The sequence below is a fragment of the Jatropha curcas genome, chromosome 7, assembly GCF_041381405.1.
Source record: "Jatropha curcas cultivar XTBG-Jc1 chromosome 7, XTBG_Jcur_1.0, whole genome shotgun sequence".
In the NCBI taxonomy this organism is placed as follows: Eukaryota; Viridiplantae; Streptophyta; class Magnoliopsida; order Malpighiales; family Euphorbiaceae; genus Jatropha; species Jatropha curcas.
In genome coordinates this window covers 19750813-19766865 of record NC_143157.1, presented here as the reverse complement: position 1 = coordinate 19766865, position 16053 = coordinate 19750813, and the positions used below count along the sequence as shown (strand labels likewise).

Below are 16053 nucleotides of genomic sequence, written 5' to 3'. Positions count from 1 at the left end.
AAAAACTTAGTAGTTCTTTTTTTTTTTTTTTTTTTTTTTTTTTTTTTTTTTTAACTCCATGCAATTTTTATTTCAATCTGTTAGATTTTCTATTAAATGATTTTGAAATATTAATTTATACTTTACTGTGAATTGCTATTTAATATTTACATTATAAGATATTACAAAAGTGAAAATTTCTTTTTAAAAATTAAATTATAATATTCTTTAGATTTTAGACCTTTCAATATATAGTTATATATTGATATCAAAGTTACAATATTTCCACAATATAAGAAATCCGCTTCTTATATACAAAAATGTTAAATAAAATAATATATCTATTCTTCTACTTGAATAAAATTGCAATAGTATATACTTCATCCAGAAAAAGTTGACTCTTAACATGTGGATAGTGGCACAGTGTTTTTGATTCAATGGTTTAGGACATATTACCAAGACTTCAATTTTTAAGATTTTCATTAGAATTTCTTTTTAAAAAAAAAAAATTAAATAAGGGATAAATGTGATATACTATCCATTTGAAATTCAGTACTAGATACTCATATTAGAATCCCTTAAAATTTTTCCTTGTAATTTCGAATTTTTATTTTTATTAGGATTATATTTTAATTTTTTTCTTTTTTTAATTTTAATTAGGTTAGGCTTGTCTATCTATAAAATAATTTTTAATTGAACCATGAATTTCACAGCCAACTTTTCAAACAGTTTCAATCTTACCTTAGATCAACTTTTATTGTTTGGATACTTTGAACTTATCCACCCTACTTATAATGAATTAATGGCTAAATCATGAAAGAAAATTTTTTGTGGATAGTTTTAATTGTACTATAAATCTAACTTTCTTCTTCTATTATCTTGAACTTCTACTTTAGTTACAGTAGCACTCTAATTTCAGAATATCTCAATATTAAAATAAAAAAATAGTATTTTATTCATTAAATTGGGTACAATTTAACGAATAAAATATTATTTTTAAAATTGTACCCAATATTAAAATAAAAAATAATATATTCATCTTAAAAATAGAATACTTTTTATTTATTTATATAATATCGACAACAATAAATGATTCTCTAAAAATAAAATTATACCATGATGAATAAATTATTTTTATAGGAGATCTAAATTAAGTATAATTTCAATAAGCCTAACTAAAATTTACTTTTTTGCTTAGCTTTTTATGAATTTTTAAAAAATTCTAAGCAATATTAGTTAAGGTGTTGTTAAACAGTGAGTTTTTTATTCACCTGACAATGTAGGTCCGACGAAAATAATATTTTCATTAAATTAGGTATAATTTGAAATTAGAGTACTATTTTAACTAAAATTGGAGTTCAGGGTATTAAGAGAAGAAAGTTAAATTTAGGGTATAATTAAAACTATCCGCAAAGTTTAGGGTTTTTTAATGACTTGACCTAGATTAATGCATTAGGATACGCAGAACATTGCATGCTTTTGCAATTTCATCATATTTTGATATTTCTATCAATTTTATCCTAATTTTAAATTTTTGTAGTTATAGCATTCTCAATTCCAAATAAAAATGTATTTTCATCATTTTTAAAATATTACTTTAAAAGGTCGAAATGTATTTTTATACTGACATAGTAGCTTTGTTTGTTATGTAATTTTGTTTTCTTGTAGCTACAAAATTTTTTAAAATTAAGACTCTTGCTGTTTCATTATACAGAGCATATATTCAAGAGACAAACCAATTAAATATAGATATATGCACACGCACACGCATCAATTAACACATTAAATCAAACCAAACAGAATCCAGAGTCCTACCTTGTCTCTTCAAAAAAAACAAAAACATCTATGGAGATGAAATTGTATATTAGGAATTGATTTTCCATTGAAGAATAGAAACGAAAACGAAAATTAAATTGTAGAACAAAAATCTATTTTTCAGTGAGAATTCTCACTCCGAGCGTGCATGCGATGATGTTTCTCATGTCGGTCTTGCCGTTGGAGTCAAAGTTCAGGTCTACGATTGAAAGAAGAAGAAGAATTAATCATTTGTGAAAATGTCGACGTGAAGAATATCGACATGGAATGCAAAAGAGTAATGAGAAAAGAATACCGGTTGAAAAAAACAGCAGCAAAAAAGGAAAACAAACTAAAAAAAAAAAAAAAAAGGAAATTAAGACAAAAGGAAACATTAAGAAATTAAAACACTAAAATACTAATAAACTAATGCCTTACAAATTAAAAAAGTGCACAAAAGTAAAAATATACCCTAACTGAACATAATTTACCCTACAAGAAAAATGCTAAATTGTGATCGACTTTTGCGACCGACGCAGTTGTGACGCATTGATGACGATAGTGGAACTTAGATTAATAAAATATTCAGCAACCGATTTGCGACTGATCTAGGACCCATTTAGCGATCGCTTTGTGATTGATTTAGATTTTGTCACAGCCTTGCGCTAATATTTCCCATGAGTTTTGTTTTTATTTGGCGACCTAGTTTTGAGGATTTAGTAACCAACTTAGCGACAGATTGGCGACCGTCCATGGGGCCGTCGCTATATTTCGTGGCACACTTTACCGCAAGAATTTGGTCTTATTTTGAAATCCATTAGTGATTAATTTGTGACCAAGTTGTATTCCTTTGTTTACAACAGGCTGGCTTAGTCATGAAACTGGCGTTTATAAAACGACAGCGCCTGAATAATTATTGCGATCGATATATTAAAGTTTGCAACCAATATGTCAGTCGCAAATATTTAGAGCTTTATAAGCCCTTGGTCACCTTTGGTCACGATCAGCCCCTCCCTCACCCTATTCTTTTTCCCTCCTTTTCTATTCTCCCTCTTCTGCGAATACTCTTGCCGGTTGCTGTAGGATCACCGAAGAAGTCGCCGCCTTCTGCAGGTAGGTTCTCTGCTTCCTTCTTCTTTCTCTACTTTGTTCTTTCTTGTGTTCTATGTTTTTTCTTTTGTTTTTTATTTTTATTTTCTATTTTGTTTGGTATTGTGATTATATGTTGATTGGTTTTTGTTTGATTAGTTTTCAGATTATATTTTCTATAAATATTCATTTGATTGGTATTGTGATTATATTTTTTTTATTTTCTATTTTGTTTGGTATTGTGAATATATTTTGATTATATTGTGAATTTTTTGTATTATTTTTAGTTAATTAGCATATGTAGTTAGTATATTATTCATAAAAATGACATATTTTAGAATTATAAGTTTCATTTTAGTAAATTAGCATATATAGTTAGTAAATTATTCATAAAAATGACATATTTTAGAGTTATAAGTTTCATTACAAGTTATTAAATTAGCATATATACTTAATTAGCATATATAGTTAGTACATTATTAGTAAATCCTAATATCTCTATTCAAACTAAAATATACTAATTAATTTACAAGTTCAACAATATTCACAAAAAAAAGTTACTTTTGCGTAACATAAATTACAAAGTATGATTTGAATAATCACAAAATAAGCTACTAATATAAACTTGAGTTATTGCATTCTTTTTATAAATTGTATGATTTTAATTAAACCTCATATAGTTAGACATATGATTTAGTTTTTATAAAAACTAAATAAATCAATGCATTTACTGTTAATATTTATGCATTTACTTTGAAATTGATTATTTTGAAGTTACTTTGTGTGGATTTGTGTTTTCATTTGAGTGGAAATCACATGAATCATGCGTTTAAGTTGAAAGCCTAATAGTGGCCATTTTGACTAATAGTGGCCATTTTGACTTTCGAGAATATTTTTGGATAATATAGAAGTGTTTATGTTGCGTGTTTTGACTTGAGATTTGATTATTTTATGCCAAAGTGCTGCCGAATTTTTTTTAAAAAAAACCTTCAGGAACCATACACTTACTGATATTATAGTAAGTTTACGTATATATAGTTAACCTTAATTACACATTCAGTGTATTTCTCATCCGTATGGAAGAGAATACCTTTATTATCCAAGTAGGACAGTTTGAAGATGTCTGTTGGTAGTCAGAGAATAAAATGACAATCTTATACATATGCAGTTATCTATAGTTTCTGTTGTATCTCCTTATTGTGTTCTTCGGATGCTACTGTGGAATTAATCAAGCCATAATGTCCATTTGGAGAACTATGGGGAGATGTTTCTGAACTTCCAGCTGATGCATAGTGTAAGAAATTGTTTCGTATTGAATACTGAATAGAGACATTTCTGAATGTGCTAGGTTCGCACCAAATGTAAATGGAATATGACTTTTGGTCTGTTTTAAGGATGGTTTAGGACTAATGCAATTACATAATTTACCTTTTATAAAAAGAGTGTTCATTACTTAAAAAGTTCGGATTAATCAAGATAGGATGTATCGGAGGTACAAGGTCAATGGATATTAAGAAAAGAATTCTTGCAAGGATTAGAATCGTTTATACAGTTTGCAGTTGGTAATCCCAGTTGTATGGATGGTATTAAGTTGATGTGTTCATGTAATCATAAGAAGTGTCAAAATAGAGCCTTCTTAAATATCAATACAATTAAACTTCACTTATACAAAAATGAGTTTGTGGAAAATTATTACGAATGGATACATCATGGTGAACCTCGGGTTTCCAGTGGAAAATTATTACGAATGGATATAGTAGGAAAAGTGGCTTGACCTCATTGCATGGAAAACACTAATGAAGTTAGACTTAAAAAATAAAGGTAAACAATGTTGGTTTGATTGCTCGGGAATCGATGTTGATAATAGATTCATTATTGATATAGTAAGAGGAACTTACCGGTAGCTAATGCCTACTCTAGCTACTTTATAAATGGTTACAAGTTTCACAATAAGAGTTACGAGACAAGCAGAAAGACAATGAACAATGGTGTTTGCATAAAAGGATCAAATTACAATGATAAGTCAAATGATTTTTATGGAAAATTGGTTGAGGTATTGGAGTTAGAATATCCATCACTACTAATAAAGTGCACAATCTTATTCTAATGTGATGCTTTGATCCTATGCCAAATGTTGGTGATAAGTGTTAATTTTATAGTGTTTTTAATATAGTTTTTATTAGATTTTGAGTAAGTTTTTATTACTTTAAATCACTTTTAGTATAATTATGTTCAAAAGTTTCCTTGATCTTTAATCCGTTTGATCTAAGAGAAAATTTCAGGAATTTGGCACAGAAAGAACTTTATAACACAAGGCACTTAACTGGTAGCACGCCCTGGCCGTGCTAAAAGGCACGGCCGTGCTACAAGGGTCCCTAGGCGTGTCAAGCATAGCACGCCCAAGGCAACTTTAGGCAGACTTCCAGAGAAAAGCACGCCCAGACCGTGCTACCTGGCACGCCCGTGCCTCAATGCTTCACTAGCCCGTGCTACCTAGCACGCCCCGTGCTTTACTGGCCAGACTTCCAGACTAAAGCACACCCAGCCCGTGCCAGGAAGCACGCCCGTGCTGCGCAGGCGGAACCAGCGAGAATTTAATGCGCAAATCAAGCTTTTTCTCACATGGGCCGACCTCGGGGAGTTTCCTAAACACACTAAACAAGACCTGGACCTATTCTTGGGGAAAAAGGAGTCCTAATCAAGAAGAAATCAAGAACCTAAACAGTTATGATCTCCTATAAAGGATTTTGCACTAAATAAGGATTCTATTTCCTAAAAGGAGTCAAACTTGCCTTCAAGAACTCTATATAAAGAGAGAAACTTCTCCTAACAAGGCATCTCTCGTTTTTTAGGCAATTTCTTTACATAATTCGTTCTCTCTCTTAAGGATTTCAAGCATCAAACAATTGTGCCAAGATTCAAGGAAGCCATCAACATAGTTGTGATACAGTTTTTATTCTAAAACTCTTCATCTTGTTTCTTTCTTTTATTATTGTCTTTAAATATGATGAATGTGCCAAGCATGATTGAGTTTAATTTAATTACTATGTCCACCTAAACTCTTATACTAGGGATTTGATGTAACTTAATTCGATTCCAGTTTATGATATTAGATTTGTTTTTCTTTGTTCTCGTTATAAATTATTATTGTGCTTAATGCTTCCAGGCAGAAAATTTCCCCTGGATTGAGTTATTTCAATAACTACATTCGGGAGAAGGGTTATTGATATGAAAAAGATAATAATTTACTTGAGAATAATAACTTGATGCGGAAGCTATATGGTTTGACTCAAGGGAGGTTTTCATAAGTTAATAAATTATTAAGTTGTGAACTCACAAAACAACCATAAAACCTAATAATCTGATTTATGTTTAATTTCACTATTAAAGATAGGTAATTGAACTGAATTAGAATAACTAACAATAAATCGGGAGAGCTTGTTAGTGACTTTAGGGTTGTTCTCCTACTTGAACAATTAAAATTGATTAATGAACTAATAGAATAAGCTGGATAGAATTAAGTGAATTCAAATTCCCTAGTAGCTTAATCCTCTGATTTCTTTTCACTTGAATTTTGTGTTTGATCTCTTCTATTTTTACTTTAAATTTTATTTACCTTACAGCGAATCTCCTTTATCGTCGTCTAAATAATAATAGGTTAACATAATTTTGGTAATTGATAAACAATCCCTGTGGATACGATACTTTCTTACTCTATACTACTTGTTGCGATTTCGTACACTTGCGAAAAAAAAACACTGTCAAGTTTTTGGCGCCGTTGCCGGGGATTGGCGTATCAATATCAATACGAATTACCCTATTGTTAATTTAGACACTCTTTTTATTTTCTTTACTTAATTTTTTTTTCTAAGAATTATTCCAGGTGTTTTATGCAAAGAAGATCGAAAAGGACTGAACCTTTAGTCTTTGATCCAGAGATTGAGCGAACTTGTCGTAGGCACAACGCTGCAAGAAAAACGCGGGAAATAAAACCCGAACAAGAAGCAAACATGGCCAACGAAAACGAAAACATAAATGAAAACATAGTTGGACCACCACTTCAACAGCCGGTCCGTACCTTGAGAGATTATACAACACCTAATCTGAATGGGACAACCTCAAGTATTACTAGACCCAGGGTAGAAGCTAACAACTTTGAGATTAAACCAGCAATTATCCAAATGCTCTCTACCTCGATCCAATATGGGGGTCTACCTAGTGAAGATCCTAATGCTCACATCACCAATTTTTTGGAAATTTGTGACACATTCAAGCAAAACGGTGTTTCTGAAGATGCAATCAAATTGAGACTCTTTCCATTCACTCTTAGGGATAAAGCTAGGTCCTGGTTACAATCATGTCCAGCTGGAAGTTTCGCCACATGGGATGAATTAGCTCAAAAATTCTTAGCTAAATTCTTTCCGTCCTGAAAAACTACCAAGTTGCGAAATGAGATAATGACATTTGCTCATAATGATCAAGAGAGCTTGTATGAAGCTTGGGAAAGATTCAAGGACTTGTTAAGAAAGTGCCCACATCACAGTTTGCCCAAGTGGTTACAGGTACAAACTTTCTATAATGCATTATCTCCTAACATAAAAATCACCTTAGATGCAGCAGCAGGTGGATCCTTTGAAAAGAAAGGAATTGATGAAGCATATGAGTTGATAGAGGAGATGGCAAGCAACAGCTACTACCAAAACAATACCGAAAGAAGAAGAACCGCAGGAGTCTATGAAATAGACGCTATTACAGCACTTAATACCAAGGTAGATAACATGGTAAGGAAATTAGACATGTTAACTACTAATCCTGTGAATTCTGTCATACAAGTTTGTGATAGGTGCAATGGACAACATGGAATTGGAGAATGTATCATGGACTCTTTAAATCCACAAACTTTGGAACAAGTAAACTATGTGATGAATCAAGGAAGAAAGAATTACCCTTATTCAAATTCCTATGATAACAGGTTAAGGAATCATCCTAATCTATCTTATGGTAATCCTAACAATGCCTTGAATGCACCACCAGGTTTCCACCTTCCTGAAAAGAAATCTCATGACGACCTCCTCACTGCTCTTTCCAAATCGCACATGGAGTTTATGAATGAAACTAGAGAGAACCACAAAATCCAGCAGGCCGCAATAAGAAATTTGGAGATCCAATTGGGACAGTTTGCAAACATGATGACATCTCGACCCCAAGGTACGTTACCTAGCAATACTGAAAAGAATCCAAAGGAACAAGTGCAAGCTATTACCTTGAGGAGCGGCAAACAGTTAGATGAACCACCAAGGAAAGAAAAAGAAGAAAAAGAACAAACAAGGGTACCTATTGACAGCGTTTTTTTTTTCGCAAGTGTACGAAATCGCAACAAGTAATATAGAGTAAGAGAGTATCGTATCCACAGGGATTGTTTATCAAGTACCAAAATTATGTTAACCTATTATTATTTAGACGACGATAAGAGAGATTCACTGTAAATAGAATCTTAAAGTAAAAACAGAAGAGATCAAACATAAAATTTAAGTGAAAAGAAATCAGGGGATTAAGCTACTAGGGAATTTGATTTCACTTAATTCTATCCAGCTTATTCTATTAGTTCATTAATCAATTTTAATTGTTCAAGTAGGAGAAACAACCCTAAAGTCACTAACAAGCTCTCCCGATTTATTGTTAGCAATTCTAATCTAGTTTAATTACCTATCTTTAATAGTAAAATTAAACATAAATCAGATTATTAGGTTTTATGGTTGTTCTGCGAGTTCACAACTTAATAAGTTATTAACTTGTGAAAACCTCCCTTGAGTCAAATCATATAGCTTCCGCATCAAGTTATTATTCTCAAGTAAATTATTATCTTTTTCATATCAATAACCCTTCTCCCGAATGTAGTTATTGAAATAACCCAATCCAGGGGAAATTTTCTGCCTGGAAGCATTAAGCACAATAATAATTTATAACGAGAACAAAGAACAACAAATCTAATATTATAAACTGGAATCGAATTAAGTTACATCAAATCCCTAGTATAAGAGTTTAGCTGGACATAGTAATTAAATTAAACTCAATCATGCTTGGAACATTCATCATATTTAAAGACAATAATAAAAGAAAGAAACAAGATGAAAAGTTTAGAATGAAAACTGTATCACAACTATGTTGATGGCTTCCTTGAATCTTGGCACGATTATTTGATGCTTGAAATCTTCAAGAGAGAAGAAGAATTATGTAAAGAAATTGCCTAAAAACCGAGAGATCCTTTGCTATGAGAAGTTCCTCTCTTTATATAGAGTTCCTGAAGGCAAGTCTGATTCCTTTTAGGAAATAGAATCCTTATTTAATGCAAAATCCTTTATAGGAGATCATGACTGTTTAGACTTTTGATTTCTTCTTGATTAGGACTCCTTTTTCTCCTAGAATAGGTCCAGGTCTTGTTTAGTGTGTTTAGGAAACTCCCTGAAGTCGGCCCATGTGAGAAAAGGCTTGATTTGCATATTAAATTTACGCTGGTTCCGCCTGTGCAGCACGGGCGTGCTTCCTGGCACGGGCTGGGTGTGCTTTAGTCTGGAAGTCTGGCCAGTGAAGCACGGGGCGTGCTAGGCAGCACGGGCTAGCGAAGCATTGAGGCACGGGCGTGCCACTTAGCACGGCAAGGGCGTGCTTTTCTCTGGAAGTCTGCCTAGAGCTGTCACGGGCGTGCTATGCTTGACACGCCCTAGTCCCATTATAGCACGGTCGTGCCTTTTGGCACACCCCGGCCGTGCTTTCTTCTGTCTCTTCTTTGGTTTCCTTGGCTTCTAGCACGGTTGTGCTTTTTAACACGGCCTGGGCGTGCTAAAGGCTAAGTGCCTTGTATTATAAAGTTCTTTTCTGCGCCAAATTTCTGCAATTTTCTCTTAGATCAAGCGGATTAAAGATCAAGGAAGCTTTTGAATATAATTATACTAAAAGTGATTTAAAATCAAATTAAAGCAATAAAAACTTACTAGAATTCAAATAAAAACTATATTAAAACACTATAGAATTAACATCTATCAAAATTCCCCAAACTTAAACCATTGCTTGTCCTCAAGCAACAAAACTAAAAGAAAATAATTTGACGACACTGGCTTACCATGGCTGGAGATGATCTCAATAAACTTTTCAAGATATCCTGATTAGTAAATAAGTGGATAGACTCAATTGTTCTCCATACTATTCACATTTAAGCTTGACTTTTATTTCTAGAAGGAAACACGTTCATTGAGTAAAATACAAGTTTAGAGAGATTATCAACACTAATACTTATTCAAATTATGATAAACAGGACATGAGTTATCTAAAGCATTTAAAGATAAGATAATTGATAAAAGTGGCATTCCCATATGCAGAATTAGTCATCCTTTCTCCACGATTTAAATGCATACGATTAAAAGATCAGAAGGTCTTTATTTTGGGTTGTAATGGGGCTTTCTTGGTGTAAATTTTGCTTAATCAAAGAAAGGGATGAAATGTAGTCAAAGAGTACAAAAGAATGTATAACATTCTAGATTCTATTTTAATTAAACTTTTTCTAGTTCTAGGGAGTGTTTTGTTTTGAAACTTTCTTACTAGCTAGAGGCATCTTGGACAAGATCTTTTCTTAATATTTTGGCATTTTTCTTCCTTGTCTTTTTCTATTTTTCTTGAATTCTTTTGATTGCTTTTCATGTGCCTCTTTCTTGATTCTTTCTTCTTTTCTTTATTTGCTAGTATTAATTGATGAATTCTCCCTCTTTTGTTGCTACATTCTAATTAACAATCGAATCTTTCAATCATACAATCCTTTGTACTTAGGGTAGGAAATTTGAATTTGGCTTTAATGGCTTGGTTTATTGAGGATGAAGAAGAAAATTTTACGGTTTTAAGGCTTCAAGTTGGTTTCAAGAGTCATATTTTTAATTTAGGTGGTCTAGGCTTAAATATAGGTTTCAACAAAAACTGCCTAAATCATCTCTTTCAAAATGTAAACATTTAAATTTTTCGCCTTGAAGGGAGTTCTAATTTTTGTTCTAGGAATGCCGAGGTTTAAAATACTTTTAGAGTAAAACACACCTATACATCATAACTCTTAAAAAAAATCAGTGTTTAAAAATCTAGAAACAAGTAATTTAGATCAATAAACATGTTTAAATCAAAATTTCAATTCAAAACTTAAATATGCTAGAATTGAGAATCAATTATGTTTGACACTTATTATTGGACATGAGCACCTTCAAGCTTGCTTGTAATCATTCCAACCATGTTAAACAAAACAAAAATATTTAGCTAAAATTCCCTTCCCCCAATTCAATTAATCACATTGTCCCCAATGTGAATAAATTCCCCAAACTTATTTGCATTGCTTACAAAGAAAGCAGTAAGAGAGAAGAGAAAAACTTACCAACATTGTATTGATCAATACAATAGAAAGGTTGTGTAATGTGTCTTAGCTAAAGAAGCAACTAAACATTAAGAACAAAAACTACTAAAAGGTTATAAAAATCCCAATAACAAATAAATAAAACGAAAGTGAAAACAACCAACACAATGTATTAGAACAAAATAAACCGAAATAAAAGAGAAGTGAGAAATCAGTCAATTTTCTGGTGGTGGGGGTGGTTGCAGAAGCTGGAGGATGGTTTGGAGTTGGCTTTGCATGGTGTCCATCCTAGAGTCAAGACTGCCATTCATGATCTCAATGGACTGGAAACGGTCTGAGATCATTGTTTCCATCCCGTTAAGGCGCGTGTCAAAGAGGTCCATTCGAGACATCATCCTTGCAAGGACTTCATCATTTGACATGTTGGAGGTGCCTTGGAACGATGGACCAGCACCGGATGTACCTGCACCAAAAGAAGAAGTAAAAGGTGGAGGGATATCCTCCTCCATGTCATCACCGCCTGCTGCCTCGACTCCCGCCTCATTAGTATCGATATCTGGAGCACCCACTACTCGGTACGCATCTCCGACTTTTTCAACTAATTTCATGTGGATCATAACATCCAAATCTAGTCGGGTGCCCTTCCCCCCTCCAATACTATCATAAATTTGCCTAGCTGGGTTCCAAACCTGTAGATATCTAGCAATTCGGGTCACAAAACACCCCATCATTATAGCTCCTTTGTCGGCTCGAGCCACCTTTGCAAATCTCTGGCAGAGCCAGTACCCAACATTCAACAAGATTCCGTTTTCAATTGCCCATAGAAAATATAGCTCATTCAAACTTAAGACCCCATCACTTTCACTCCTTCCAAATATAGTATTCGACAAAAATTTATGCATGTACCGCAAGGAAGGTTTTTTCAATTTGGATGCCTTCGAATATCTAGGATTATAATTTACTTCACCTGTAAATTCTCGCCAAGTATTGCGTGCACTAAAATCACTAGATATTTGAATTTGACTATTTTCTGTGGGGAATCCGAAAATTTGGCTAACCTCATTCACAGACAGTTCAAAATCCTGACTAAGAAGCCTAAAACGAATTTTGCTTGGTGGAGATGTAGGCAAAAACCGGATAAAAGAAGAATAAGAACTTAAAAATTCCAGAGTTAATGGAGCATAAACTAAGTCCTTCATTTCAAGAAACTGTCCCCACCCTATTCGCCTAAGAGGTTCTAACACAATATCTCTAAGACCCACTTGTGCTAAAGCAGTCTCATCAATAAATCTATTCGGTAAAATAGGCCGAAGAGATAATTTTGTGTACCTTTCTTGTTGAGCGGATGAAGCGAAATCGAACGGAAGTGCAGGAGGTGAAGGAGGTTGAGGATTCGTGGTGGATCGCGCAGTTGGGCGTTTTCGAGCGGCAACTGAGGATGCGGGTCTGCTACGTTTGTATCTAGGAGGCATGGTTGGAGATGATTATTTGGAAATTTGGTGTGGAGGGTGTTTGATTTGAGAGAGAAAGGAGAAAAAGAGAGAAAGTTTGAGAGAGAGGAGGTGACGGCTAGGGCGTGCGAGATGGAAAGTGGGGCGGTTGGAAGCGTGCTCTTTAAATAGGGGCGCCAATAAATGAGGGTGTCTGATCGTGGCACGGCCGTGCTGATAAGCACGGCCTGGGCGTGCTCTCCTCTGACCTGCAAAACGAAAGAAAGGGCGTACCTGGCACGGGCGTGCTGACAAGCACGCCATGGGCGTGCTCTTCTTTGACTCTTGTGCTGAAAAGGGTCTGTGGATAGCACGGGCGTGCGATAAGGCACGCTTTGGGCGTGCTTGTCTCTGACTCTCAAGTGTCTTTTCCCTTCTTCAGTAGCACGGGCGTGCCTCTTAGCACGGTTAGGGCGTGCTCTTCTCTGACCTTCAAGTGTGATTGACCCTTTTTAATGACACGGGCGTGCCAGTTAGCACGGCCCGGGCGTGCTCTTCTCTGACTCTCAAGTATCATTGCCTTTGAAAACCGCACGGGCGTGCTGCTGGGCATGCTTGGGCGTGCAAGATCCTCACCCCATGGCACGGGCGTGCTTCCTAGCACGGCTAGGGCGTGCTCTGTTCTGGATTTCCATTTTTTTTTTTTTTTTTTTTTTTTTTTTTTTTTGCTTGAAACAAATAAAACATAATTCAAAACACATAAATGGAATCAAACATAAAACAAAACACATAAGAAAAATTAGATGGGTTGTCTCCCACAAGCACTTTTGTTTAACGTCGTTAAGTTCGACGCACTTATCCTAGTTTAGGCTAAGCAAGACCGATCGCACTCTTGATGGGTTCGAAGTTGTCATTATGATAGCTTCTCAGACGTTGAGCATTCACTTTGAAACTTCGATTTGTCTTACCATCCACTATTTCAATTGCACCGTGAGGAAAGATTTCCTTTATTGTGAATGGTCCAGACCATCTAGAGCGTAACTTACCAGGGAATAAACGGAGCCTAGAGTTATAGAGCAATACCTGCTGGCCTACCTTCAGATCCCTCATGATAATGCGCTTATCGTGCCATTGTTTGGTGCGATCTTTGTATATTTTGGCACTTTCATAAGCATGGAGGCGCATTTCATCCATCATGTTTAATTGTAACAGTCGCTTTTGACCAACTTCCTTTGCATTGAAGTTAAGAAATTGAATGGCCCAAAACGCCTTATGTTCTAACTCTACAGGAAGATGACAAGCCTTACCATACACCATGCGATATGGAGACATACCTATAGGTGTTTTGAATGCCGTTCTGTAGGCCCATAGAGCATCGTCTAGCTTTTTGGACCAATCCTTTCGTGATTGTCCAACAGTGGTTTCGAGGATCTTCTTGATTTCCCTGTTAGTTACTTCTACTTGTCCACTTGTTTGAGGATGATATGGAGTACCTACACGATGAGTGACACCATATTTTGCAAGAAGGGAATCTAAATACTTATTACAAAAATGCTTACCTCCGTCCGTGATTATTGCCCTAGGAGTACCATGCCTTGTAAAAATGTTTTTCTTGATGAAGCTCATTACACTTTTGGCATCGTTATTTGGAAGAGCAACAGCCTCTGCCCATTTTGACACATAATCCACCGCCACTAGAATGTATTGGTTTGAATATGATGGCGGAAAAGGTCCCATGAAGTCCAGACCCCATACGTCGAAGATTTCGACTTCAAGGATGCTATTTAGGGGCATCTCATGTCTCTTCGAAATATTACCTAACCTTTGACAACGATCACAAAGACGAACATAGTTATAAGCATCTTTAAAGAGATTAGGCCAATACAAACCACTTTCTAGTATACGCGCAGCTGTTTTGCTTGCTCCAAAGTGACCTCCACATTCCATTGAATGACAAAATTTAAGGACACTTTCTATTTCAGTCTCTGGTATACATCTCCTGATTAGTTGATCACTGCAATACTTGAACAAAAATGGCTCCTCCCAATAGTAGAATTTGATATCATGAAAAAATTTCTTTCTCTGTTGGTAAGAAAAATTGGGAGGAGAAATTTTGCAAACAAGATAATTAACTATGTCCGCGTACCAGGGGGTTTGAGCATTTGCTACTAGAAGAAGTTGCTCATGAGGAAAGCTTTCATTGATTTGTAGCTCGCTTGTATCTTCTTCCCCCAATTCAAGTCTGGAAAGATGGTCAGCAACGAGGTTCTCGGTCCCCTTTTTGTCGCGAATTTCTAGGTCAAATTCTTGCAGTAAAAGTACCCAACGAATGAGTCTCGGCTTTGCATCTTTCTTTTCCAGCAAGTATTTGATGGCGGAGTGATCTGTGTAGACGATTGTTTTAGCTCCAATTAGATATGCCCTGAATTTGTCAAAAGCAAAAACAATAGCCAACAATTCTTTTTCCGTAGTTGCATAGTTTAATTGCGCATCATTCAATGTGCGACTTGCATAATAAATAACATGCAACTTCTTGTCTTTTCTTTGTCCAAGAACGGCTCCTACAGCATGATCACTAGCATCACACATAAGCTCGAAAGGTAAAGTCCAATCTGGCGTAGTGATGATCGGGGCTGAGATTAACTCCTTCTTTAATCTGTTAAAAGCATCTAAACATTCTTTATCAAAATCAAATGGAGCATCTTTAACTAACAAATTGCAAAGAGGTTTAGTGATTTTGGAGAAGTCTTTTATGAACCTCCTGTAAAACCCTGCATGCCCAAGAAAACTTCTTATACCTTTTACTGTGTTAGGAGGAGGTAGTTTCTCAATTACCTCAATTTTTGCCTTGTCTACTTCAATTCCTTTTTGAGAGATTTTATGCCCTAAGACAATACCTTCACTCACCATGAAGTGACATTTTTCCCAATTTAACACAAGGTTAGTGTCTTCACATCGTTGCATTACTAGAGATAAATTATGAAGACATGCATCGAAGGAAGAACCAAACACAGAAAAGTCATCCATGAATACCTCAATAAATTTTTCCACCATATCAGAAAAAATGGACATCATGCACCTTTGAAAGGTTGCAGGGGCATTGCATAGCCCAAAAGGCATTCTCCTGTAGGCAAAAGTGCCATAAGGACAGGTGAATGTGGTTTTCTCTTGGTCTTCAGGGGCTATAGGTATTTGGAAGTACCCTGAGTAGCCATCTAGGAAACAATAGAAAGGATAACCTGCAAGTCTCTCAAGCATTTGATCAATAAAGGGAAGGGGAAAATGGTCCTTGCGTGTTGCTTTATTTAGTTTTCTATAGTCTATGCATACACGCCAACCTGTGACTGTTCTTGTGGGGATGAGTTCATTGTTTTC

General features: G+C 35.0%; 1 non-coding gene across 1 annotated transcript; it reads right to left on the bottom strand.

The window, feature by feature from the left end:
- Positions 1-7301: 7301 nt before the first annotated feature.
- On the bottom strand, positions 7302-7407 carry LOC149494897 (small nucleolar RNA R71). The gene has a single exon (XR_016321893.1). It is a non-coding gene; the product is annotated as a small nucleolar RNA R71 (small nucleolar RNA).
- Positions 7408-16053: the final 8646 nt, after the last annotated feature.